We start from the raw sequence: 5,063 nt of genomic DNA on the forward strand, positions 1-5,063 counted from the left end.
AATAAAAAATAAATGGGTTCCTTACTGCATCTTGCCTGAAAAGAGTGTTCAGCACAAGTCCTATTGTGCTGCTTATGAAGTGTAAGGTTTCCTTAACATAAAAAAAAAAAAAAAAAAAATGCTATGTGGAGGCTCACTTTTAACCCAAATCAATTTTCAGGGATGTAAGAACATCAGAAAAAATGTCAGTTTTTTCCAGGTTATTTCACAGCTATTAAAACCAAGTAGAATCCAAATACTGTGCTGTTTTTTGATGTCCATTGTAGAATATCCTTGCAGCTTTCAGATACTAAGGAAAGGCCACAGGAACGGGAAAAGGTAAACATCTCTCATCACCTTCCTGTCACTATCTCCAAAGTTCTGGGATCACAGATATAAGTTTCATGTCCAATTATTAGGAATTTTGTAAATTGTTCCATTCTAAGCAAACTACCATTTTTAAATTAAGTTCTGGGGCTAGCGTTGCTTTGAAAACAAACATTAAAATAACACAAAGTTTGAGTAATAGAGTGGGTTTCTTTTTTTCTTTCTTTCTCTCTCTCTCTCTCTCTCTCTCTCTCTCTCTCTCTCTCTCTCTCTCTCTCTTTTTGGTTTTTCGAGACTTCGAGACAGGGTTTCTCTGTGTAGCTCTGGCTGTCCTAGAACTCACTCTATAGACCAGGCTGGCCTCGAACTCAGAAATCTGCCTGCCTCTGCCTCTCGAGTGCTGGGATTAAAGGTGTGTGCTAACGCTGCCCGGCTTAGAATGGTTTTTTTTTTTTTTTTTTTTTTTTTTATAAATAAACATATATCAAAGCCCATAAGATTGTGAACTTCAGCCATGGGTAGTGCCATGTGCTTGGGATCCCAGCACTGGAGATGGTGGAGGCAGAGGGATCAGGCATTCATAACTTCAGCTACACAGTGGCTTTGAGGCCAGCCTGGGCTATGTGAAGCCCTGTTTCAAACAAAATGGTTTACTTAATGTAAATACGTGTAAGCTGATGATCATAAGCCATAATCTTTCACACCCAACTTCTAGGACAGGGTGAAAAATGCTAGAAACAAAAATATATTACCAATCTCCCGACACCTACTTCTGTTTTCCTTTGAGACAGTGTTTGCATAGCCTAGGCTGGCTTTGACCCCTGACCCTCCTACTTTAGTCTCCTGGATGCTGTGAGCACAGGCATACCACACAGCCTTGCTCTAGTTCTGTCTGCCTGCCTGTCTGCCTGTCTGTCTGTCTTGTGTGTAAGTGTGTGTGTGTGTGAGTCAGAGGATAGCTTTTAGGAGCTGACTTTCTCCTTCTATCTTTCCCAGTTCCTGTGATTAAACTCAGGCTTTTCCTGGCAAGAGTCTTTACCGCTGAGCCATCTCACAGGTCCCTAATTCTGGGTTTTAATTACTAATTTGTTTTTGTTAATTTACAATGTGCAGTAAAATGGCTAATTGCCACTCTTATCAATATCCGCTCTTTTGGGGAAGTTTGCTGAGACATGGAAATGGTGCTGCTAGTCATGAGGTCTCTGTTTGCTCTGAGATTAGTAAGGTAAAGAGAACCAAAGGCCACTACCGCGTGTATGCAATACTCTGTGTTATCCTAATAGAATATTAGATGAGGGTTCTGTTAACTGACAAGGAAACAAAAGGTAGGTAGCACTCCCTTGCTTAATTTTGCTCTTATTTTACAGCATCATAAAATATTATTTATCACATATTTCCTCAAGGCAACGGGGGGGGGGGGGTGCAGGGTATTTAGTCACTTTTTTTTTGAGTCAGAATCACACCCATAAAGTCCCCATCTTCTTTTTTTTTTTTTCATTCATTATTTTATTTATTATTATATGTAAGTACACTGTAGCTGTCTTCAGATACACCAAAGGAGGGCATCAGATCTCATTATGGATGGCTATGAGCCATCATGTGGTTGCTGGGATTTGAACTCAGGACCTTCGGAAGAGCAGTCAGTGCTCTTAACCGCTGAGCCATCTCACCAGCCCCAAGTCCCCATCTTCTACTTCTCTTTCTTTTTTTATTTTTCCAGACAGGTTTTTTCTGTTAGCTCTTTTGCTGTCCTAGAACTCACAGAGATTTGCCTGCTTCTGACTCCCTATTACCATCACACCTGGTCCATAAATCCATTCTTGTTTTGGACTTAAGGCAAACCTCCTGCCTCAGCTCTCTAAGTGCTGGGCTTATAAGCATGAGCCACATGTGGTTCTAGGTATTAGTTTGGGTGCTGTTCTTTTTCCGTTTCCTCTGTAAAGAAATGACGGTACTTAGAGGAGCTTTATCCGCTTTTCCTTTTATAACTATTGCCCTTGCTAGACCCCAAACTCCAGGTTCAGGGGCTCCTCCTAGCAAGGGAACCAACTCCTCAAGTAGATGGGGTGACAGACACATGCCCACTTTCTCTGCCATTACCACATTTCTTCAGACTGCACTGAGGGTAGCAGCCTGTGGTATGTAAGGGCCGAGTTGAAGGCTGGCCGTGGGGGTTCAGAGCTCTTAGCTAACATACACGAGGGCTTCGTTTCTATCTTCAACACTATGCACAAGCACATGAGTGCTCACACACACACACACACACACACACACGCCCCAGTCTGTAGAGGGAGAACATGAAGATAACCCTCTGCACTGGGGTTGGAAGAACGAGCTGCCATGCCTAGGCTCTGTATGTGGGTTCTGGACACCTGTTTTAAGCTCTTCATCCACAGAGCTGTCTTTCCTGCCCCAGGCCCACATCTGCTTCTGCACTGAAGGTCATAAGTGGTCATTCTTCCCTACTGGAGATCCTGCAGTATAGGCCCCAGTGTCTCAAAAGGCAATCAATTTCATTGTTGTAATTTCTGGTATTAAAAATACCTGTATTTATGTGTACGTGTGTTTGCTTCTGTGTACATATGCATGCCACGGCCTGTGTGGTGAGGTCAGAGGAGGACAGTTTTATGGGATTAGGTTCTTTCCCACCATGGAGGTTTGAGGGATCAGCCTCTGATTGTCAAGGTTGGTGGCAAACGCCCATATCCAGTTATGCTGAAGAGTCTTCAGCCTTTTCTCTAGGACTTCAAAGACTTCATAATATAGATTTTTGTTCTTTCATAAGTTCCTGTGTGCTAGGTTTTCCAGATCTCCTGACTCAGCACCCTATAATCGTCAGAGATCCAATTTTCTTCCTCCCTCCCTTCCTTCGTTCCTTCGTTTGTTCATTCCTTTCTCCCTTCTGGCCTGCCTGCCTTTCTGTGTGTTTGTAGGTTGTACATGTTCAAGTATACATACATGCATGTGTGTTTGCAGGTATACATATCTATGCAGAAACCAGAAGTCACTCTTGGGTGTCAGTCCACAGGCACTGTTCACCTTAGTTTAGAGAAAAGGTCTCCTATTGGTCTGACTCTTGCAAAGCAGGCTAGACTGGCTATCTAGCAAGCCCCTGAGACCCACCTGTCTCCTCCTCCCTAACACTGGAACGCTAAGCATGAGCCGTCATGTCCAGCTTTTTAATGTGGGTCCTGGGACTCAAACCCCCAGTTCTCACATTTGTGTGGCAAGCACTTTATCACCTGAGGTATCTCTCCAGCCTAGGGATCCAGTTTGCAACTCACCTTCAGAGATGGCATGCTCAGCTACGAGTTTGATCAGATTAGACCAAAGTAAGTCCAACTTCGGGTAGTAAGTTTTCGAGTGCAATGTGAGGGGCCAGCAAGATGTAACACAAACCTTCTTGTATGGAGTTAGATCATGCGAAACACTTAACCTATCACCTGATATTTACAAAACATTCAGTAAGTGACAGCCACATACATAACTTAAACATGACTCTACTTTTATCAATACGGAGTTGGGTAAAAGTGTCGCCAAACACTGGAATGCTATTAATGTAGGGTGAGTCCATATTACCTTCTTCAGGCCCTCATCAGACATGGTTGGCTCTTGTGAGAATACTCACTTGCCTAAGTCTATCTTTCTATGCCTCTGACTTAACACATCATTCCTATCTGCACTGTGTTAACCGTGCTTGCCTGTTTTTACCTTGTTGCAACTTGCAGTTTTTATTTTGAATTATTTATTCTTCTTTGGTTCTAACATATTTAAGTACAACCTACTGCTCCAACTAACAGAGGGCATTTTGGATTCTAGCATGTTCAGTCTTTGCTAGTTGCACAGAACTATTCGAAAGTCCAGTTGCTAGAGCTAATAGGCTGAGTCAGTCGGGACAGGTGCCAGCCACCCAGACTGACAACTGCGTGTCATCCCTGGGCTTCAAATGGTGGACGGATAGAAAACAGCTCCCGAAAGGTGTCCCCTGGTATCCATAGGCACACTGGGGCGTGCATGTACACCCTCTTCCCGCCAGTCATGCCCTCCAGATAAATCTAAGTCCAGCTGCTGTTTGCAAGCCTGCCTCTTAGGCTTTGAGACATATAGCATATTCTTTGCCAAAAAGAACAGCCCTCTTCCTCCTGGCTCTGCGCCCACTGCCTTGAAGCAGCTGTCAGCTCCTAGTGAGCTGTAGGCTTGCTACAGTCTCTCCAGGCTTCAGAAAGGCCACGGGGAGCTCCTCTTTCTGTGAAAGCCAAGCCGCAGCTGACCTATACCTGTGTCCTACGGTGGGCACCACATAGATCCTGTGAAGGCCAGAGAGAGGAGGCTCCAGGTTGCCACGTTCTGTGCCTTATGGCACTGGGACAATGTGATGGGGTTTCTCCCCTGCCCTGTCAGTCCTGTAACCCCTGTGTTGGAAGGGACAGAGATAAGAGAACCTCTGGTGGTCATGGGCAGCCAGTCTGGCTGGGAACATGGTCAGTTCCAGATCTCAGAACAGTAGAGAACTGCAGCTGTTGTCTTCCTCTGGCCTCCAAGCAAGCATAGAAGTGTGTAGAAAAACACTCGCACATGCACACACGTACACACACAGATAGATCTGGTCTTACTGCTCCCTGGCCTTTTAAATCTCCATTTGTACCTTGACACATAGACCTACATAATCCAGAGCCAACACTGCAGATGCACAGGGCTGCATGGTATCTGTTCTTCTCTCTGCATGTCTCCTCCTGGATGACTTCTTCCTCTTTTTA

This window comes from Mus musculus, chromosome 3 (genome assembly GCF_000001635.26).
Source record: "Mus musculus strain C57BL/6J chromosome 3, GRCm38.p6 C57BL/6J".
NCBI classification, from domain to species: Eukaryota; Metazoa; Chordata; class Mammalia; order Rodentia; family Muridae; genus Mus; species Mus musculus.